Below are 24,003 nucleotides of genomic sequence, written 5' to 3'. Positions count from 1 at the left end.
ATAGGACAAATTTCCTTTAGTTGCCTACTTCGATTTCTTCCTAGTGATGGGCGTGCATGTTTCAATGCTCTTAGCTATTCAAATATGTGTACACTTTAAAGCTTTGTTTAAAGTTTTAAACAAAATGGACCCACTTAATATACTTAACATGTTTTCTAGTTTTGTGCTCACTTTACCAACATTGGCAGTGTTTTCCCAAAAGGGCAGAATTCAATAACAGCTTTGTAGGTAACACTGCCAAGACAGATTTGAACTCACATGCTGAATAGCGTGGACTAGGTTAACAACCAAGGTTTTCCAAATGCACTATCACCCCAAACCTCATCATTTGGCTCTTTCTAGGGTACAGAAATCTTGCTACTATTTCTTACATTTCAGAAATCTTACACACATGCTGTGATAATCTTGTCCATCTCTGCCTTATTTTACCCTAAAAATTTTACCCATACCAATAAGAACTACTGAGAGGTAGGTATAGGTATAGGTATTTTACATGGATTTACTTGCACTATTTGAATTTCAAATTAGAATCACTTTTTAAAAATCTTTCAAAAATTGTCGGAGTATGGAAGAAGTTATTGGAGTAGTGTTTCTTGTCAGTGCTTACTTTATTATAATTCTGAAATTATTTCTACTACAAGAATTAATGAGAAAACATTTAATGAGCAGCAAAAGAATAAAAGAAATATTTGATTATATTTATTCTAGTGGGTTTTTTCTAGCTTCTATTGAAGACTATATAAATCTGAACAGTATGAGAAAACTATAGAACTACAGAAATACTATGTCAAGGCCGGGCGTGGTGGCTCACACCTGTAATCCCAGCACTTTGGAAGGCCGAGACGAGCGGATCATGCGGTCAGGAGATCGAGACCATTCTGGCTAACACGGTGAAACCCCGTTTCTACTAAAAATACAAAAAACTCACCGGGCGTAGTGGCAGGCACCTGTAGTCCCAGCTACTCGGGAGGCTGAGGCAGGAGAATGGCGTGAACCTGCAAGGTGGAGGTTACAGTGAGCCGAGATTGCACCACTGCACTCCAGCCTGGGCGACAAGGCGAGACTCCGTCTCAAAATAAATAAATAAATAAATAAATAAATAATAAATAAATACTGTGTCAATAGAAATACCAAGTTTAACAAGCACAAAGCCAAGAAAACCAGTGATACTAGATACTGAATTTCTGTGGCACTGATCTTTGAACACCCAGCAGGAATAAACTACTGAGTGCAGATACCATGGCAATGCAGTTGAATTATTCTAGTGTTTTAAGATTTAAGACATCCAGTTAGTCAATCATTTTAGTTAAATGAGATTTTTGTAATGTTGCCTAACGTTGTTTTGGCTGATTTCTACACCTAAAGCATAGTGTTTGGTATATCGTAGGCGAGTGCTCAGAAAATGTTTTGTTTGACTAATTTCTAGTGATAAAGTGCTTGCCAAAAATCCCCTTTCACAGAAGCTGGTATCCTTGAACAACCCATTTCCTCATAATAACACCAGGTTTCTAATTGGAAAAAAAACACATTTAAGTATGTCATATTTTTGGGAGCCATTAAAAATGGCATCCTTACCGTGCTTGTTTTTTCTCTTTGCAAGCAACATACCATGTGTGTGAGCTGTTTATTGAAAGCCAAGTCTTTTTAAACATTTGACTTTTTTTGCCTGTACATACCCAATTTTGTTTATACTAGGATCTAGGTATTTGCCAGTACATACATCTGTAGCTAGGAAAGCATGATAGTCTTACATAGTGCCCTGCAAAGGAGCTAGAACTGGAAAGAATAGGTTAAATGAGCAATCATCACAGAATTTCAGAAGATAATCATCTCTGCTCAGTTAATTTATCAAAGGGAAGCAGCTCCACCTAGAATTACAAATCAAGACTATCAGGTAACATGAGTAAAAGATGCCCAGGAAATATTTGCGGTCAAGTTCTTAGTTCTTTATATCAAGAGCCTTGTGCAGGGGGTGAGTGGTTAAAAAAAAAAAAAAAAAAAAAAAAAAAAAAACAACAGTACAGACTTTGCCTTAGGGAGTTTGGACTATGGTTAGTAAACCAGATAAAACAATTAAGGACTGTGAACAATGAGGTGTTCTTTGAGGGAGAGATTCACTGGGTAGTAGAATGGTCAGGAAAAGTCTTTAAAAAAGGACAGGACCTTAGTTGGCCTTTGAGGGTTAGTACAAAAGAGGAAGGATAGCATCTCAAGGAATTGACTGTTCTTGGGACTTCTGAGGAAATAGTGAGTAGAACAGTCCATCTGGTGGTTTGGATGCAAAGAGAGGGTGGGAAATAATATGAGAAGCTTGTTTGGGGTCAGATTGTGTGCGATACTTTTGAAGGTCTAAGGAACTTGGATTTTTTCATACAGATAGTCCATTAAAAGTGGAGGTTATGGGTTGTTGTGGTTGTTTTTAGTTTGGAGTAATGTTTAATGTGAAGTATAGATTTAGAAGCTCAGGAGAGTTAGTGGTGGAGAAAAATGATTAGTTTATTTCAAGAATGATAGCTCTACTTTTTTTTTTTTTTTTTTTTTTGAGATGCAGTTTTGCTCTTGTTGCCCAAGTTGGAGTGCAGCGGTCTCGGCTCGCTGCAACCTCTGCCTCCTGGATTCAAGCAATTCTGCTTCAGCCTCCCGAGTAGCTGGGATTACAGGTGCACACCACCACACCTGGCTAATTTTTTGTATTTTTATTTATTTTTATTTTTATTTCTGTTTTGAGACGGAGTCTCGCTCTGTTGCCCAGGCTGGAGTGCAGTGGCACAATTTCGGCTCCCTGCAACCTCCGCCTCCTGGGTTCAAGCGATTCTCCTGCCTCAGCCTTCTGAGTAGCTGGGGTTACAGATGTGTGCCACCATGCCCGGCTAATTTTTGTATTTTTAGTAGAGATGGGGTTTCACCATGTTGGTCAGGCTGGTCTTGAACTCCTGACTTCGTGATCTGCCCACCTCGGCCTCCCAAAGTACTGGGATTACAGGCGTGAGCCACGGTGCCCGGCAGTTTTTTGTATTTTTAGTAGAAATGGGGTTTCACCATGTTAGCTAGGCTGGTCTTGAACTCCTGACCTCAGGTGATCTGCCCACCTCTGTCTCCCAAAGTGCTGGGATTACAGGCGTGAGTCACCACGCCCGGTCGATAGCTCTAATTTATTATTATTATTATTTTACTTTAAGTTCCAGGGTACATGTGCACAACGTGCAGGTTTGTTACATATGTACACCTGTGCCATGTTGGTGTGCTGCACCCATCAACTCGTCAGCACCCATCAACTCGTCATTTACATCAGGTATAACTCCCAGTGCAATCCCTCCCTACTCCCCGCTCCCCATAATAGGCCCCAGTGTGTGATGTTCCCCTTCCCGAGTCCAAGTGATCTCATTGTTCAGTTCCCACCCATGAGTGAGAACATGCAGTGCTTCGTCTTCTGTTCTTGCGATAGTTTGCTGAGAATGATGGTTTCCAGCTGCATCCATGTCCCTACAAAGGACACGAACTCATCCTTTTTTATGGCTGCATAGTATTCCATGGTGTGTATGTGCCACATTTTCTTAATCCAGTTTGTCACTGATGGACATTTGGGTTGATTCCAAGTCTTTGCTATTGTGAATAGTGCCGCAGTGAACATATGTGTGCATGTGTCTTTATAGCAGCATGATTTATAATCCTTTGGGTATATACCCAGTAATGGGATGGCTGGGTCATATGGTACTTCTAGTTCTAGATCCTTGAGGAATCGCCATATTGTTTTCTATAATGGTTGAACTAGTTTACAATCCCACCAGCAGTGTAAAAGTGTTCCTATTTTTCCACATCCTCTCCAGCACCTGTTGAAATTGACAAATGGGATCTAATTAAACTAAAGAGCTTCTGCACAGCAAAAGAAACAACCATCAGAGTGAACAGGCAACCTCCAGAATGGGAGAAAATTTTTGCAATCTACTCATCTGACAAAGGGCTAATATCCAGAACCTATAAGGAACTCAAACAAATTTACAAGAAAAAAACAACCCCATCAAAAAGTGGGCAAGGGATATGAACAGACACTTCTCAAAAGAAGACATTCATACAGCCAACAGACACATGAAACAATGCTCATCATCACTGGCCATCAGAGAAATGCAAATCAAAACCACAATGAGATACCATCTCACACCAGTTAGAATGGCAATCAGCTCTACTTTTTATAGTGACAATATAGGTTATCTTGTGTGGAGGTTCCTATCAATCAGCCTGTACAGGTAGCACCAGTGTATAACAATCTCTTGGCCAGTCACCACTGGTGCTTCATGCTGCTTTCCTAAATTCTTTTTTTCTTTCTTTTTTCTTGAGACAGAGTCTTGCTCTGTTACCCAGGCTGGAGTGCAATGGTGCCATCTTGGCTCACTGCAACTGCCACCTCCCAGGTTCAAGCGATTCTCTTGCTTCAGCCTCCTGAGTAGCTGGGATTACAGATACGTACCACCACGCCTGGCTAATTTTTGTATTTTTAGTACAGATGGGGTTTCACCATGTTGGCTAGGCTGGTCTTGAACTGGTTGACCTCAGGTGATCCACCAGCTCAGCCTTCCAAAGTACTGAGATTACAGGTGTGAGCCACCATACCTGGCCTGCTTTCCTAAATTTGAATTGCTTGCAAATCTGTTTTGTTTGCTCCATCATTGTCTTTCTATCATTAACATACTACTTATTTATTTTCAAAAGTATAAACTTATATGGAATTTCTGTAGGGGTTAAAGTAGACACTAGGTTACCAAGGCATAATTTCCCAAGACTTGGAGACCTGTGATCACTGGGAGGATTTTTGGATCTTCCTCTGAACTTAGCTATATTAAACATTGAAACAATCCTGCAAAATGCCTAGATGAGACAGGTTTAGAGGTAAGTTTTATCAGACCTTTTTGGAACAGATAAACCATAGAAGAATTAAACTGTTTCAGAGAAGAGATAAAGTGGGAAAGCTGTCCATCTCAGGTTTTGAGGTTAGTGTAATCTTGATACAAAACAGGGAAGGTCAGTATATATAAGAAAATGAACTAGCCGGGCAAGGTGGCGGGCGCCTGTAGTCCCAGCTACTCGGGAGGCTGAGGCAGGAGAATGGCGTAAACCCGGGAGGCAGAGCTTGCAGTGAGCTGAGATCCGGCCACTGTACTCCAGCCTGGGCGACAGAGCGAGACTCCGTCTCAAAAAAAAAGAAAGAAAATGAAAGGCTAATCTTCTGAAAATGGATTTGAAACATCTAAATACAGTACTAGCAAATTGAATGTATCATTGTATTAAAAAACACATCAGGACCAAATAGTTTGTTTAAATTATTATATTGCAAGGATGATTTCATATCAGAAAATACATCACTGATATCATCCAACATATGAATTTTTAAAATGGGAAGATCTTTTTATTTTCTTAATAGGTTCAGAAGAAAACATTAGATAAACTTTAATATTTAGTCTGATTAAATTTTTTTCACAAAGCTAGAAATAAAAAACTTTCTTAACCTAAAGTTAACCAAAACTTCCTTTAGTAGACATCACACTTAACAGTAAAACTATAGACCTGTTCCCTCTCAAATTAACAACAGTACATGGTGCCCACTATCAGCCTTAATATTTGCTAATCAACTGAACTTCCTGGTTAATTCCAGAAGATAAGAAAAAGAAAAGAGAGGACCAAGCTGTCTATATTTGAAGACTATGTAGATATCCATAGAAAATTCAAGAGAATCGCTGGGCGTGGTGGCTCACGCCTGTAATCTCAGCACTTTGGAAGGCTGAGGTGGGCAGATCACCTGAGGTCAGGAGTTCAAGACCAGCCTGACCAACATGGAGAAATCCCGTCTCTACTAAAAATACAAAATTAGGCGGGCATTGTGTTGCATGCCTTTAATCCCAGCTACTCAGGAGGCTGAGGCAGGAGAATCGCTTAAACCCGGGAGGCGAGGTTGCAGTGAGCCAAGACCACACCATTGCACTCCAGCCTCGGCAACAAGAGCGAAACACCATCTAAAAAAAAAAAAGAAAATTCAAGAGAATCCACAAATTATTAGAGCTAATAATAACAGTTCTGCAAGGTTTCTGAGTTTCAGATCAACAACCTTTTGATTCAACCATATGAAATTATAATTTATGTAGGTCAAAATGGTCAAGTAAATATTTATTTGCAGTTTCATATGATTAAACCTAATACAAAAATCAATCACTTTCCTTTCTACCAGCAATAATCATTTAGTAAATGTATACTTTTTTAAAGATTCTTTTCACAGTAGCCACAAAAAACCATAAAGTATCCAGGAAATATCTAAACAAGAAATACATATCTTGGGGAGAAAACAAAATCAAAAGACCTGAATAAACAGAGAGATACCATGTTCATGGATGGGAAGACTTCGTATAATAAAGAGGTAATTTTCCCTAAAAAAGTTTATAAATTCAATAAATGCCAATCAAAATTTCGAATGATTAAGAGTGAGGCTAGGGGGAAAAAATCCAGATGTATTGACAAGCTAAGTGTAAACTTCAAAACTTTTAGAAGAAACTGTTGGCAAGTACCTTCATTACCTTGGCATAAGAAAGGATTTCATAAACGAAAGATGAAATTGTAAGATGCATCATATGATTGTATTAACTTTAAATCTTGGCCGGGCGCGGTGGCTCAAGCCTGTAATCCCAGCACTTTGGGAGGCTGAGGCGGGCGGATCACAAGGTCAGGAGATTGAGACCATCCTGGCTAACACGGTGAAACCCCGTCTCTACTAAAAAGTACAAAAAACTAGCCAGGCAAGGTGGCGGGCGCCTGTAGTCCCAGCTACTCGGGAGGCTGAGGCAGGAGAATGGCGTGAACCCGGGAGGCGGAGCTTGCAGTGAGCTGAGATCCGGCCACTGCACTCCAGCTTGGGTGACAGAGCGAGACTCCTTCTCAAAAAAAAAAAATCTTACGTATGACAAAAGATGCCTTAAACAAAAGACAAACTGCAGACAGAGGATATTTACAACACATCTGACGGCCGGAGGCCTTGTATTCAGAATATATAAAGAACTCTAATCATTTAATATAAAAAATACAAACAACCTAATCAAAAAATAGGCAAAGGTTAATCTCTTGGAATATGTAATGCCTATTATTTTGTTTCTGCCAGTATTAAATATGATGTTTCTATTGATAGCACCTTCAAAGCAGCTTAGTTCTTTTTTTTTTTTGAGACAGAGTCTTACTCTGTCTCCCAGGCTGGAGTGCAGTGGTGCAATCTTGGCTCACTGCAACCTCTGCCTGAGGTTGAGGCAGGAGAATTGGGTTCAAGCAATTCTCCTGCCTCAGCCTCCCAAGTAGCTGGGACTACAGGCACGTGCCACCATGCCCGAGTAATTTTTTTTTGTATTTTTAGTAGAGATGGGGTTTCACCATGTTGGCCAGGCTGGTCTCGATCTCCTGACCTCGTGATCTACCCGCTTTGGCCTCCCAAAGTGCTGGGATTACAGGCGTGAGCCACCGCGCCCAGCCGCAGCTTAGTTCTTATTAGTTTTGGCAAGTTCTTATGTGAGTGGTAGCTTTAGTGGTGATTATATGTTTTGTCAGCTCACAGTAGAGAAAAAATAGCCAATAGATATATGAAAAAATGTTCAATTTTACTTTAGTAATTTAGAAAAGGTAAATTTAAAAAATTTTAAATTCTGAGAGTGGTCAATCAAATTTGACTAAGAGCCAGCTTTGTAATTCATCTCACAGCTCAGCCATGTAGCAGCAGTGCAACCTTGCAGAAGTTTCTTTACTTCTCTGAGCCTGTTTGTTTTGTTTAAAATGGGGTTAAAATTACTGCCTCATTAGATTGTTGAGAAAAATAAATGACATATATTAAGTTTTAGAACAGTGCTTGGATGTAGTAAGTGTTCAATAAATGATAGCTGATTTAATTATTTGTAATGCAACTTAATTATCAAAGTACCAAAAAGTATCCAGACCCAGGCAAATTTTGTCTGACTGTATTTTTTTTTTTTCTTGAGACAGAGTCTTGCCCTACTGCCCCTTGCTCTATTGCCCAAGCTGGAGGGCAGTGGTGCGATCTTGGCTCATTGCAACTTCTGCCTCCTGGGTTCAAGCAATTCTCCTATGTCAGCCTCCCAGGTAGCTGGACTACAGGCGCCCACCACCACTCCTGGCTAATTTTTGTATTTTTAGTAGAGACGGGGTTTCACCATGTTGTCCAGGCTGGTCTCAAACTCCTGACCTCAAGGGATCCATCCGCCTCGGCCTCCCAAAGTGCTGGGATTACAGGCATGAGCCACCATGCCCGGCCTGACTATATTCTACTTGGAGAAATCTGAAATAAATGGGGAGTAACTTACCTCTGAAAATGCCAGCTAGCTAGCTTCTTACTCAGAGCCCTCCCAGATGGCATTACCTTGGTGAAGTCATAACTAGGGTCTAGACCTTATCTCTAAAGGCTCACAGCCTCAATTTTGTGAGAATAACATATTATGCCTAGTTTCTTGGGAACTGACTTATATGATCAACGTCATTGGAGTGAAGATTCATTTTCAGTGAGAAACAGAACTGTTAAGCCAACTAGTACTTGAGTTTGGTTGTTATTACATTCTCTCCCTGTAGCCGAGGTATGTGGAAAATCAATTTTGGTTTTCTGTGCAAGGAATCCGTGCGGAGGGAGTCTGCTGGATGGTTTTAGCGACTGTTGGTATCAGGCCCTTATATGGTATCAACAGGCTTGAGTAGTTGTATTTTTTAGTTGGGTGACTTGCTGTCTTTAGCTGAAGGAAGAACACTGCCTAACCATTGGTCAAAAGATGCTCCCCTCTTAACTGCTGACTTTCAATTTGTGGTCAGGCATAGGCTGGCAGTCCTCCACCGTCATGTTCTCTTTGGTTCTGTGAGGTTATATCTCAGTCACTTTGATTGGGTTTGGGGGGGCCCCAGAACTCTGCTGTCATTCACACCTCAGGGTTTTAGTATTTTTAGCAGATGGATTATTGTGTCCACTGTATTTTTTTTTTTTTTTCTAATTTCAACTTCAGAAGATAAAACCTTAATTGTTGTTTTGGAGACATTTTATATCATTGTCATGTGACAATTCCTTATTTCTTGAACCTGCTCAATGACATCATCACCTTAACAGTCCTGCTCCCACCTTCCCATTAAGGTGCAAATCATGTCTGGAACAATTCTATGGCATATTTTCTTTCTTTTTTTTTTTTTTTTTTGAGACGGAGTCTCGCTCTGTCCCCCGGGCTGGAGTGCAGTGGCCGGATCTCAGCTCACTGCAAGCTCCGCCTCCCGGGTTTACCGCCATTCTCCTGCCTCAGCCTCCGAGTAGCTGGGACTACAGGCGCCCGCCACCTCGCCTGGCTAGTTTTTTGTATTTTTTTAGTAGAGACGGGGTTTCACAGTGTTAGCCAGGATGGTCTCGATCTCCTGACCTCGTGATCCGCCCGTCTCGGCCTCCCAAAGTGCTGGGATTACAGGCTTGAGCCATCGCGCCTGGCCGGCATATTTTCTTTGTTGGCAGACTCATGTATGTTGGCTTCTTAGAATTAGTAATGCATTAAATGGTCCCATAGAGATCTATTGTTTGGTCTCTTGGAATGCGTAATATGTATTATTTTGCTTCTGCCAATATTAGATAGGATGTTTCTTATTCATAGTTCCTTCAAAGCAATTTAGTTTTTTTTTTTTTTTTTCTTTTGAGATGGGGTCTCACTTGCTCTGTCACCCAGGCTGCAGTGCAGTTGTGCGATCTCAGCTCACTGCAGCCTCTGCCTCCTGGGCTCAATTGATCTTCCCACTTCAGCCTCCTGAGTAGCTGGGACTACAGGGTGCATGCCACCATGCCCAGATAACTTTTTGTAGTTTTTATAGAGACAGGATTTCCCCATTTTACTCATGCTGGTCTCGAACTCCTGGACTCAAGCGATCCACCTGCCTCCATCTCCCAAAATGCTGGGATTATAGGCATGAGCCAATGCACCTGCCCCAGTTTAGTTCTTACTAGTTCTGTTAAGTTTCTGTGTAAATGGTAGGTATAGTGATGATACATATTTTGATAAGTTGATTGTAGCTAAATTAGGTGGTTTGATGAGACTGTTGTCCTGTCTTCAAACAAGCTATTCTTCATTTACCCTTGGCTATAGGCTGTTTGTGATCACTAACTTGAAAATAATAAACATTCAATGGTAGGCTGGTCTTGAGGAAAAAAAGACAAAAACAATTTTAAAATTTACTGAGAAATCAGGCTCACACAACACCTTGTTCATAAACTAAAGGTTATTATTCTAAAGGTTAGTTTAGAATAATTACTTTTCTTGTTATTCACATTTCTTAAAAACTTAATAAATTACATATATACATTGTTTTAGTATTGAATATTTGCTAAGGGTATACTTCACTGATATAATAATTTCATGGGTATGTACAGTGTTCAGCACATTTACCACGGGCAATGTAGGAGAGATGCTGGAAAAAATTATGAAGTCAGGCCGGGCGCGGTGGCTCAAGCCTGTAATCCCAGCACTTTGGGAGGCCGAGACGGGCGGATCACGAGGTCAGGAGATCCAGACCATCCTGGCTAACACGGTGAAACCCCGTCTCTACTAAAAATACAAAAACTAGCCGGGCGAGGTGGCGGGCGCCTGTAGTCCCAGCTACTCGGGAGGCGGAGGCAGGAGAATGGCGTAAACCCGGGAGGCGGAGCTTGCAGTGAGCTGAAATCTGGCCACTGCACTCCAGACCGGGCGACAGAGCGAGACTCCGCCTCAAAAAAAAAAAAAAATTATGAAGTCAGTGAGACTTATTTTTCGTGTTCTCATATCTTTTTTTTTTTTCTTTTAAGTGACCTCTCTTGTTGGTGTCCATTACAACCTTGAGGCTCAGAACTCCCTTCTGTGGGATCTCAGGCAATGATTCATGCTTTTCCCTTCCTCTTTAGTTTCTTTCTGTCAGCATTTACTTAGGCAGTATTATATGCCTGAACTCCGCTTTCCATCTCCTGCTACAGTAAATTAACCTGCACTTAGTTATTGGTAGTTGATTGGCTTAGGGTGTTTCCCTTAAAATATTTGCCTTTAATAGGGACTTCGATGTCTTAATTCAAATGGTGAGACTTTACTGGCACACCAGGAGGTTGATACTTTAAAATAGGGCAGAGGTAGCTAAGATCTGTGGGACTTAAACTGTAGTAAGTTCATTGCCTGGGTATGCACTGACCCTCTTTTTGTGGTCAGCCTGTTTGATTCTTGTACAAGTTAGGGCCCAGTCCTCTCACCTCTTGTGCCTGCTCACTATAATTGAGTTCCCAGAAGTACATCTGCTTTATTCTTGTACAAGAGATGAGGGTTCATGCACAGTTCACGTCTTTGAAATGCCTTCTATGCCTTATTTGAAAGAGGGCCCCCTTTATATATTTGCCATGCAGCGCGTTCTCTTGGACCTGTAAGTATTCAACGGGCATACCCCTGTTGGAGAGTGAGCTAAGGCTGATTCTGCTTTCTTTAATTTGACTGCATTTTGTGATGCTGTGGGTTTTTTGTTTTTTGTTTTTTGTTTTGGAGACAGAGTTTCGCTCTTGTTGCCCAGGCTGGAGTGCAATGGCGCGATCTCAGCTCACCACAACCATTGCCTCCCGGGTTCAAGCGATTCTCCTGCCTCAGCCTCCTGAGTAGCTGGGATTACAGGCACCACCACGGCTGGCTAATTTTGTATTTTTAGTAGAGACAGGGTTTCTACATGTTGGTCAGGCTGGTCTCGAACTCGCGACCTCAGGTGATCTGCCCACCTCGGCCTCCCAAAGTGCTGAGATTACGGGCATGAGCCACTGTGCCCAACGATGCTATGTTTTTTGTTTGTTTGTTTTTTAAAAAACATCTAAATTGGACTTTTACTATCCTTGCACTGTGTTGCTATTAAACAATTTTTAAAGATTTAATAGATAATATTAGAAAAACCCTCAAATTTGCTCTCAAAAGATAGTGGTTATTTTGTTTTTAATATAAAAGTATCCTCTATTTTCTTGTTTAAGAATAGCTTATTATGAACACCTTATTAGATGAAATTTTCTGGATAAAATCAAAACTAGAGACTCAGTTACTGTAAGATGCTGAAAACCAGCCTGACTTTGGGCCCTATGGAGGCAAAAATAACTGGCCTGGGGATGGGTAACAGGGCTGGCCAAGTCAGCCAGTATTTTGATCAGGTTTAACTACTTTCACAATACGTGGCTATCTCATTTGAGCCTCCCTCAGAACAGCTCTCTGCAGTGTAGGTATTAGTGCTCTCCAACTTTAGGCACTAAGAAACTGAGGCTTATAGTGCACCTTGTGAATTTAGAATGGTATGGAGGAGGAGTGCTTCACCATTCAGCTGATTCCCTTAACTGTTCTCTCTCTCTCTCACACACACACACACACACACATACTCACACACACACACTCTCTCTCTCTCTGTCTGTCTCTCTCTTCCTCCCCACCTTCCTCCCTCCCTCTCTTCTGACTCCCCCACCACCTCCACTGCCCATTTCAGAGAGGTTCGTTGGATATTGAGAGAGATTACCATTACACTGCAATAATGTTAGGAGCTGTTCCATGAGGGGAAGATCTCTTGAGAGTTGGCGAAAAGAGAGTCTGTCCACAAATTCACTTCTATGGACAGTTTTTGGTAGTGGCCCCTGGGGAATAAGACTAGAAATTACCTTGGTACCTTGGTTGATAAGAAATGTCCAAGCCGGGCGCGGTGGCTCAAGCCTGTAATCCCAGCACTTTGGGAGGCCGAGACGGGCGGATCACGAGGTCAGGAGATCCAGACCATCCTGACGAACATGGTGAAACCTCGTCTCTACTAAAAAATACAAAAACCTAGCCGGGCGAGGTGGCGGGCGCCTGTAGTCCCAGCTACTCGGGAGGCTGAGGCAGGAGAATGGCGTAAACCCGGGAGGCGGAGCCTGCAGTGAGCTGAGATCCGGCCACTGCACTCCAGCCTGGGCGACAGAGCGAGACTCCGTCTCATTAAAAAAAAAAAAAAAAAGAAATGTCAAATGATTGACACTTGACTGACTGAGGCTCTGCTGTATTGCCACTCTGCAGAGTACAGACTCTTCAGAGCCTGCATTTTGCAGTCATCGGCTTATGGAAAAGATGTGGGGAGGGGACTCTTTTTGTAATGGCTAGTGCTACTAGCTAGAATTCCTTAGGTACTCTATATGCCATAAATTCCAGATTGCCTATCTCTAAACCTTATTTCCTAGGGAAAACATAGTAAACCATTTTAGCTCTGTGCTTATCTTCAGTCATCTTGCTGATGCCTCAATTTTTAAGATTACTGAAACACTGAATCTTCTCAGTGCCATGTCCTTTTTTTAAAATAGGTAATGTGACTTTTTTCCCCAAAAGGTACAAAGGTTGACCACTGAGTCTCCTTTCCATCTCCATCCCACAAAGCATGTGCTGTTACCAGTTTCTTGTTATCCTCTTATTTGCATGTGTGTATATGTATGCTTGCATGTATATTCATGATATATTATACACATTGTTCTGCCCCTTTGCTTTTTTCACATACTGTATTTTGAGTTGTTGTACATATAGCCCTGCCTCTTTTTTCCTTTTTTAAAAATAACTGGTGGTTTCTACTTATGGCTGATTTACAATTCATTTAACTTATTCGCTATTAAAGTGCATGAATGATGAATGATCTCTTTGTTGCTTCCAGTGTTCTCCTTCTGTATATATTTAACAAATACTCCTGTGTATTTGGCTCCTTTTCTTTGGATATTTATCATCTTTTCTCTTGAAAGCAAGTACTTAAAAGTGGTTTTTTTTTTTTTTTTTTTTTTTTTTTGAGATGGAGTCTCACTCTGTTGCCAGGCTCGAGTACAGTGGTGTGATCTTGGCTCAAGTGATTCTTCTGCCTCAGCCTCCTGAGTAGCTGGGATGACAGGCGCGCGCCACTACACCCAGCTAATTTTTGTATTTTTAGTAGAGATGGAGTTTCACCATGTTGGCCAGGATGGTCTCGATTTCTTGAACTCATGATCTGCCCACATCAGCCTCCCAAAGTACTGGGATTACAGGCGTGAGCCACCGCGCCTAGCCTAAAAGTTGTCTTCATGCAAAATATGATGGGCCTCCTTCCTGACAGACATGCTTTGGTATGTTGCTGGAGAGGCACAGAGCTAAATGGACTGCTGTCGTTTAAGCAGCAGGACATCAGGAAGACGGGTTCCCATTTCTTAGAACGACCACCGAAATAACCGACACCAGCATCTAATCTTGAGGATCCATTTGTATATTCCAGTCAGATTTATTTTCTATTCACAGAAATTGTTCCTTTTCTTCTCTGCAGGCAGTTCCTAATGTATATGTGTCTTCCATACAAATGACCATGTGTGGAAAGCCCTCTTCAGCCATGTGGAGAAAGTGGGAGGAGGGAGATTCCCAATTTCACTGCTTGAGCTGCAGCTGGGAAAGCAATTCTTGGCGTCTCAAGTTGCAAGTTTGAAATAATTTTCTCAGAGAAAATACATTCGGTAGTTAACTGTTATAGTGGTAGCACTAGTATTCTATTACTCTACTATACATACATGATGGATTCAATAGGCTTTTAAAACTAGACCTAGTGCTATTTTTCACATTGTTTCTATGATTGAAAACCAACCTGTTAGTTGGTGTTTGTGAATACTGTGCTGGATCTGTGTGGCCAGATTTTGCTTCGTAAAACCAATGTCATGTAGACTGGGGGTAACCTTTATGTGACTGGGGTCAGAAAAACAAAAATACTGTATTTTTAAAAACATAATTTTTGTTCTGTTGTTTGCTGGGACTACAGTGAGACTTATAAATGTATAGGATGAGCTTCTTTCCACCTGGATAATTGGAGTCCATGAGAAAGGAGCAGAATTGCTTAAAAATCAGGAGTGCAGTGGTGCCATCTCAGCTCATTGCAACCTCTGCCTCCCAGGCTCAAGCAATTGTCCTGCCTCAGCCTCCAGAGTAGCTGGGATTACAGGAGCACACCACCACACCCGGCTGATTTTTGTATTTTTTAGTAGAGACAGGGTTTCACCATGTTAGCCAGGCTGATGCTGAACTCCTGACCTCAAATGATCTACCCACCTTGGCCTCCCAAAGTACTGGGATTACAGGCCTGAGCTACCATGCCAGGCCTCGGACTTTTCTTTCCCAGTAAAGTGGAAGTTTCAGAAAGAGAGAACAACATTTGGCTAAGCAAGGGCATTTCAACAGACTGACTAAAGTGGCTTCATGCCCCCCAAAGACAGAGCTAATCAGGAAATTTTGTAGACAAATTGTGGATAAAAATCTGGTGAGGTTACTGAAAGAAATTTGGTAGGGTGGTGGGGTTGGGGGTGGTGGCTGGGGGTTGCCTCCTGAGTCTAAAAGGCAGACTTGAGGCCCAGACAGAAAGGCTCACGCAGGCAATCTCTGTGACTAACGCTACTGAGAAAAACTGCACCACTTTGATTTGGTGTGGGGGATCAGGTGGGAGGTGTTTTTCAAAGGGTACATTTCAAAGTAAAACTAGAAATGATGGTAAAAATGAAGAGTATTTCATAACCTATCTAATTTGTGAACAGCTTGTATCCCAAGGTTTTCTCTCACTACTGATATATTGTTTGCTTTTTTTGTCTTTAAAGGTGTTTTATTTATTTATTTACTTATTTATTTGTTTTGAGACAGAGTCTTGCTCTCTTGCCCAGACTGGAGTGCAGTGGCACAATCATGGCTCACTGCAGCCTCAACCTCCTGGGCTCAATCAATCCTCCCACGTCAGTCTCCCAAGTAGCTGGGGACTACAGGCACATGCCACTACGCCCAGATAATTTTTTTGTAGTTTTTGTAGAGATGGGGTCTCACCACATCGTCCAGGCTGGTCTTGAACTCCTGGGCTCAAGCAATCTGCCCACCTCAGCTTCCCAAAGTGCTGTGATTACAGGTGTAAGCTACCATGCTGGCCTAAAAATATTTTTATGTTATATTTCAAGCATACCCCAAAATAAAGAGAGTAGTATAATGAATTCCATGTACCTATCTCATAACCTATCTAATTTGTGAATAGCTTGTATCCCAAGGTTTTCTCTCACTACTGATATATTGTTTGCTTCAACCATTACAGACATTTTGACAATCTTGTTTTTTCTGTCCTACTATTTTTTTTTCCTGGAGTACTTCAAAGCAAATTCCATATGTCAATCATAATATTAATATTTCACCTATAAATATTTCAGAGGTATTTCTACCATACAAAGATTAAAAATGGAACCACAGCACCATTATCACATTAAACTAATAATTACTTGGTGTCACTTAATACTTAGTCCATGTTCAGTTTCTCTAGTTGTGGACTAAGGGCAGTGGTAGGGAGGGAAGCTGGAAGAAGGGGTTACAAAGGGGCACAAAGTAACTTTTAAGGGTGACTGATGTGTTTATTGTTTTAATTGCAGTGGTTTCACAAGTATATCATATGTTAAAACTTACCAGATTATAAACTTTAAATATGTGCAGCTCATTGTATGTCAATTATACCGCAATAAAACTTAAAAAAAGAAAAAAACTAATGGTGTAGCTAGATACAGACAGTATTTTAAAACATTTTTCCCCAGTTATCTCAAAAATATCTTTTTATGGTTGGTTGGTTCAAATCTGTACTTAAATAAGAAGCACAGATTGCATTTGATTGCTGTGTCTATAGGTTTCTAATAATCTAGAGCAAATCCACTCCCACTTGCCTTTTTTTCATGCCATTTATTTGTTAAAGAAACCAGATGACTGACGAATCCTGTAGCGTTTGCCACATTTCAATTTGGTGATTTGGCTAACTGCAGCCTATGACAGAATGTTCTTGGCTCCTAGGTTTCCTATAACCTGGTAGTTAGATCCAAAGGCTTCCTTGGACTCAGGCTCAGTTCTTTTAGCAAGAGTTTTTATAATAGGTGATGCTGCTATGAACCTTTCATGGCATTGTATCAGGGAGGTCTAGTTGCCCTAGTTTCAAGCAAAATTGATCAGTAGAGTTAGGTATTGTCAGCCGTATCCATCTATTATAACATTTCCTGTCAGTTTTCACCTAATACTTTAAGAAGCCACTGCCTACATCCTCTATTTTATTAGGAGTAAATTACTCATATCTGTGTATGTCTGAATAATGCTGGACAACTATACTGAGGCATAATTTTCATAGAATAAACCACACATATTTCAAGGGTACAATTCAAGAAAGTCTGACATATATACTTATGTACACTTTGATATGTGCGTGTGTGTGTGTGTGTATATATATATATTTTTATGATTGCCTGTCTAGCTGCTGTAGAGAACATGGTGTTAGAGAGGCATACTACAGGGACAAACCATGATTCCTTTGGTCAGCTTTTAGAAGGGTAAATCCTGATTCTGTCAGTGGTAGGGATAAAATTTTTCCATGTGGCAGTAGAGAACTCCGGGAGCCTTTAGTTCAGACCTTGTTTTATCACTAGCTTGTCAGGGAGATCATGCTAAAACAAAAGACTTTGAGTGGCTTTTGGGTTTCCTCTTACAGGTTTTATTATGTAGATATCCTAAATACCTGCTTGCAGATATCCACATGCTGTTTGGGGGTTTATTATCCAAACCCAACCTTGTTTCTGGCTCTTCTCCCCACTTGATTTCCTGTTCCATTTCAAAAGCACAAAATCTCAACAAGTATTTTAAAAAAGAGAAATCTTTTCATGCCTGTATAGACTTTTATCCCACTTTCCTTTAGGGAGACCTTAATACCAATCTGGTAATCCCAAGCAGAATGACACAGGAAGTAGTTTGCATTGTGCAAGTCTCATTGCACATGTGCTGCACTTAATGGAGCTGATCTGTGTGCCATTGGGTCACATACACAGTATGGCTAAAGACAGAGTATAATGCTTATCTTCAGTAAAAGGAAGAGTTAGCAAATGAGATCAGGGGTTCTGTTGCACAGGATAATCCTTTCTTGGCTTAAGAAAAATTCTGGCCTGTGAGTGACATCTTTCTTCCATTGGTTGGAACATTCATGTGTTGGGATTCATAGGGAAGTTGGGTTAGCTGACCGAGGTGTGGACAGAGCTGATTCCCCAGGTTATTAAGGGAACTGTTATTGAGCAGGGCCTGAGCAGTGGGACAAATTGGGGACAGGATACTTGGTGGCTCAAAATGCATGCCATGCTTTTTTAACATCAGCTCTATGAATGGCCTCACCAGGTTGTAGCAAGTGGGCCCCTTTGATCTGGAGGCAGCACAAACTACTAAGCTCCGAAGCTTAATCCTTACCCAGCCAATCTGGTTCTCATCCACTTTTGGCTGCTACTTCTCCTCTGCAGGGAGTCAACATTTCTAAGAGTGTGTGCATGTGTGTGCGTGTGTGTGTGTATACATGTGTTCTCCCAGTGTATTCAGAATCCTTGAATTTAATATGATCAGTCTTCTTTTGCCATCTTGCCTCCAGTCAGCCATCCTCCTGGAAAAGGGGTTAGGTTTTAGGTACAGAACTCTTTAGCAAGAATATTAAGTTAATTAATCAAAAAGTCTGATCCCTTGAGGGCCAACTAGCTTAGCTTTGTACCACAAGTGGCATCTCCTAAACACCCATCAGTCATCTTACAGATCTTGATCACCAGGAGAGCTGGATGAAACTGTATATATAGCTCAGTACAGGATCATCACTGCTACCAAACAAAAAAGTACAAAATGTTCAGCAGCTTCATCCTGAAAATATCATTAATAGTAGTACACCATAAAGCAGATATTATTACGTGAAAATTCAACCTGAGATTCAAATGTATGTGTAGGAGTGGCCCTGTGCAGTGGCTCATGCCTGTAATCCCAGTACTTTGGGAGGCCTACGCGGGTGGATCACTTGAGGTCAGGAGTTTGAGACCAGTCTGGCTAACACAGTGAAACTCTGTCTTTACAAAAAATACAAAACTTAGCTGGGCATTGTGGTGCACGCCTGTAGTCCCAGCTACCTGGGGGCTGAGGCAGGAGAATTGCTTGAACCCGGGAGGCAGAGGTTGCAGTGAGCTGAGATAGCGCCACTGCACTCCAGCCTGGACGACACAGCGAGACTCCATCTCAAAAAAAAAAAAGAGAGAGAAATGGTGGCAGGCACCTGTAATCCCAGCTACTCCGGAGGCTGAGGCAGGAGAATCACTTGAACCCAGTGGGCCAAGGTTGCAGTTAGCCAAGATTGCGCCACTTCATTGCAGCCTGGGTGACAGAGCAAGACTCCATTTCAAAAAATGATTTAAAAAAAAAGGGCCGAGCGTGGTGGCTCACGCCTGTAATCCCAGCACTTTGGGAGGCCACGTCGGGCAGATCACAAGGTCAAGAGATTGAGACCATTCTGGCCAACATGGTGAATCCCCGTCACTGCTCAAAATATAAAAATTAGCTGGGCATGGTGGTGCGTGCCTGTAGTCCCAGCTACTCGGGAGGCAGAGGCAGGAGAATCGTTGAAACCTGGGAGGCGAAGGTTGCAGTAAGCGAGATTGCGCCACTGTACTCCCGCCTGGTGACAGAGCGAGACTCCGTCTCAAAAAAAAAAAAAAAAAAGCATGTGTGGGAGCCAGGCATGATGGCATGTGCCTATAATCCCAGCTACTCGGGGAGCTAAGGCAGGAGGATCACTTGAGCCCAGGAGTTTGAGTCCAGCCTAGGCAGTATAACAAGATTCTGTCTCTAAAATAATAATAATAGCCAGCTGCAGTGGCTAATGCCTGTAATCGAAACACTTTGGGAGGCCAAGGTGGGCAGATCACTTCAGCTCAGGAATTTGAGATAAGCCTGGGCAACATGGCAAAACCCCATCTCCACCAAAAATACAAAAAATTAGCTAGGCACAGTGATGCGCGCCTGTGTTTCCAGCTACTTGGGAGGATCACTTAAGCCCAGGAGGCAAAGGTTATGGTGAGCTGAGATCATGCCATCGCACTCCAGCCTGAGTGACTAAGACCCTGTCTCAATTTAAAAAATAATAATAATAAAGTGTGGAACTCTGTGTGAGTACACTAAAAATTATCAGGTTTTTACTTTACGTGAGTGAATTTTATGGCATGTAAACTACCAATAATTTTTTTAGTTTTTAAAAAGTATCAAAATATATAATCCTATATTGAAATGATGCTTGAAGTTTTAGGAAGTAGATAAAATTGAGAAGAGAGCTGAGGACAGAGCCTTAAGGAAACCCTAAACTTCAAGGAAGGGAGACATGAAAACAGAGATGTAATTACAGACACAGGAAGCAAGCCTGACAAGAACAGTTGTCTAAAACTCAAGAGATAATGTTTGTGCAGTGTTAAGTGTAGAAAAAATGTGGATGGGGACTGAGAAAAGGCTAATGCATTTAGCTATGAGGAAACTGCTAGTGACCTTTGAGAAAACAGTTTCTACAAAAAGGAGGTGTTAAGGAGTGAATTGTGAGGAGGATGAACCTGCACATTACTCTTGCCAGAAGGAGAAAGAATATAGTGTCAAGGATGGTCTAGAGGCAGGACAAACTTTTGTCTGTCTGTGTATCTCCCTCTCTTTTTAGACAGAAGACACTTGAGAATATTTGTAGCAAGAGGAAGGAAGCAAACAAAAGAGAGCAGAGGATGAAGGTACGGAGGGTATGGAACAAAGCATTTGTGCCATGTCAGGTGTTCTGCCTTTGTCATTTCCCTGCATGGCAGCAGGGATAGCCCCTTTCCATGGGCAAACCAGTATTGTATGCCAAACCCTATTCCCTAGATGAACTCTACTCCTTTTTCATTGAAGAAAGCAGATCCTAATGCAAGTGAGCTATTATCATGCTGGCATAGGTTACATCTGCTGTAACCTATGATTAGACACTCATTCTAGAACATCATCACTTGATTACTGATGACAAATGAGTGATAGCACACCTCACAAGGGCTCTGGCACACCTAGCATGTCAGGTCTCGTTGACTGTGGCCAAGAGCTGCTGCGTAAGTGGACATTTCAGCTCTTGGGTCAGAAAGCTAAGAACACATTTTGTCAGAGCTTCCGAACCCTTCTTAGAGAATTCAGCCTTTCCAGGGGGTCTCTGAGCTGCACTATGACTTACAGTTTACCCCTCATCCACCCCCTATTCAGAGACAATGGCACTGATGGGGAAAATGCAGCAGCCTGTGAGGACACTCTACCCATTCAGCAATCTCTTCCCCCACCCACTGTCCCTTAGCAAAGGACTTCTGAACAGTTTCTCTAACCCTACCCTTCTCAGTCTCTGCCCCCCTTTTTTGTTTTGATTTCTATCTTGATTTTTAAATCTTTTTCTTAACTATATTGATATTAGATTATGTTTTCCATACTTCTTGGAAATGTTAGCAGAAAATGAAATTCATTTTTAACATTTATTATTTGCAAATGTGTATTCGCTGTGTTTCTTTAAGCAGTCTATGCAGGTTTTGTGGTAGAGGTAATTCTAGGTACACTTAGTGAGTTAAAGGGTTAAAATACCCAGTGCTGTCGCATATGGCAGTGAGCAGAATCACAGATGTTGATGATACCACGTAATTAGTATTCTTTTATGTAAATGAAGGCTGTCAGCATGTTACCATAGTGTCTACTCTCTCTGAAGCTGGAATTTATGCCACTTGGTCTTACCAAGACCAAGCAGGATTATTCGGCGGTCCTTAGTTAACAACTGAGGAGAAATCAATATGATGAGAGAGAGAGAAGAAATGGAATTTTCTCTAAAGTAGATTTACCCTCTTTTTTCCCCCCTATTTTGTTTTTGTTGATTCCCCTTCAACCCCCAGAAAATTTTATTTCTGGTGATGTAGTTACACAGTTAAGACCTGCTGAGAAATTTGCTATTTGAGAATAATTGAAATACTCCAATTAAAAGGCATCATATTTTCAAGCTATAGATTTTTTTGAAAGATTTAGAATCCTAATGTTGTCATCTCTCATATGGAGAATTTTTAAAAACATGATATAAATCTAGAATTTTTTCATCAGAACAAAAGGTAAATGTTGAAAAGATGTAATTATCTTTTCATTTAATACTTAGTGATATTTATCTATAGAATGCTTTTAAATACTATGGTTCTTAGCTCCAGTTGATTCAGATTTTTAAAATAAAACTATGGTAATTAAAAAGGCAAAAGCTGATATTTTATCAGGTTTACTTTCCTCATATGCAGATCGACCAAGGGTGTGCAGGACATTTATTTAAAGCTGCTGATCTATTTAAAACTTGCTGATGTAGAAGTATCAGACACATCATGTTCTTTCCCAATTACACTGTAAGTTTATCAGTTTGGGGTACTAGGTGCCTGTCACACTGGATGATGTACATTTTAAGTGGAAATGTTAGAAGGATGGCCTTTGAGAATATGAAGAGAAACCTGTACACATCAGAAAAATATGAAATAGAATTCCTCTTTTTGCCAATGAGTGTTAGGCCCTATTCTGAAATAAAGCAGTCAGAGTATGTGTGAGAGGTGAGTTAAACACATTTTCTTTCTTGACCTGAGTATACCTGAGGTGGTATTCTCTTTATTCTCTATTTTGTTTATTGGTTAAGGTGGCTTTTATCTTTTGTGTCACTCTTGGGAGATTTCCATTTCATGATCATACATGTTTTTCCTCTAGAGAAGCTGGTCTGCCTAGCTTAAATCAGTATGGTGAGGTGCAAAGTAGCCCTCTGTTTTCCTGAATGGATTTACTCTGCCCATATGGCAGGTTAGTGAGTCGCCACGACAGATATGTAATGGGAAAAGGGCTGTGCAGGAAAGGATGTGCGTGATCAGCAGATTTATAGATCAGAAAATGAAATCAGAAGAAAGAATTTCCAGAGTGCCCTTTTCATTTGACAGCTCTCCATGGAGAGGATGTGAAATGGTTTTTTAGTGTTCTTCTCTTTTGGCTTTTGGTTGTTCCAGCATATTTTTTTTAGCAGAGGAGTTGATTTTGCAAGGCGTTAGTGTTCTGGGTGTGGTTTTGCTATATTCCCATTTACAGAAATAATTCTCTCCTTGTAGGATTTGAAGCTCTGCTGTATTTCATATGATAAGATCTTGGTAGTAATTAAATTCCTGAAGACACATCAAGGCTAAAATGGGGATTTGCCAGGCATCAGGTTTTGAGTTATAAGAAGAGGCTATTCAGATGTGATTTAGCTAGTACCGAATCTTTCAATGGAAAGGAAACAAAAAGAAAAGCAGAGCAAGCTAAAGATAGTGTCCTGGTGTATTTAAGTCTGTGCTGTCTTAATATAATACTGTAATCACTAGCTACATGTGACTTTAAATTAAAATTAATTAAAAGTGCAGTCCCTCAGTCTCACTAGCACATTTCAAGTGCTCAGTAGTCACATGTGACTAGTTACTACAGTACTGGACAGCACTGTAATATATTCAGATAGAGAATATTATCAATAATAATTTGTAATAATGAATTCTCTATATTCTCTATATTCTCAATATATCAATGATATATATTGATTGATAGAGAATATATACAGATAGAAAATATTGATATCCCTCTCATTGATATATAGAGAATATATCATTGCAGAAAGTTCTGTTGGACAGTATTAGTCTAAGTGGAAGAATTTGAGAAATAAAATTATTTCTTTGATTTTTATGAAGAGTCTTTCATCCCTATACAATTTCCTGGATTAATGTACTAAGGTTTTAATGTGCAAAAAAATTATCTGGCTGGGTGCAGTGGCTCATGCCTGTCATCCCAGCACTTTGGGAGGCCGAGGTGGGTGGATGATCTGAGGCTGGGAGTACAAGACCAGCCTGACCAACATGGAGAAACCCCGTCTCTACTAAAAATACAAAATTAGCCGGGTGTGGTATAATCCCAGCTACTTGTGAGGCTGAGGCAGGAGAATCGCTTGAACTCGGGAGGCGGAGGTTGTGGTGAGCCTAGATTGCACCACCATTGAACTCCAGCCTGGGCAACAAGAGCGAAACTCCGTCTGGAAAAAAAAAGAAAAAAAAGAAAGAATCATTGAGATTTTAGAAGC

General features: G+C 41.0%; 1 protein-coding gene and 1 non-coding gene across 2 annotated transcripts in view; one reads left to right on the top strand and one right to left on the bottom strand.

Moving 5' to 3' along the window:
* USP49 (ubiquitin specific peptidase 49) overlaps positions 1-24,003 on the top strand; it is a 111,880-nt gene that overhangs the window by 65,117 nt on the left and 22,760 nt on the right. The gene's annotated exons all lie outside the window — the stretch shown is intronic.
* LOC115897176 lies at positions 1,112-1,250 on the bottom strand. The gene has a single exon (XR_004057105.1). It is a non-coding gene; the product is annotated as a small nucleolar RNA SNORA8 (small nucleolar RNA).

The sequence above is a fragment of the Rhinopithecus roxellana genome, chromosome 4, assembly GCF_007565055.1.
Source record: "Rhinopithecus roxellana isolate Shanxi Qingling chromosome 4, ASM756505v1, whole genome shotgun sequence".
NCBI lineage: Eukaryota > Metazoa > Chordata > Mammalia > Primates > Cercopithecidae > Rhinopithecus > Rhinopithecus roxellana.
Note: the sequence above shows the minus strand (reverse complement) of the source record. Positions and strands in the feature narration are given on the sequence as shown.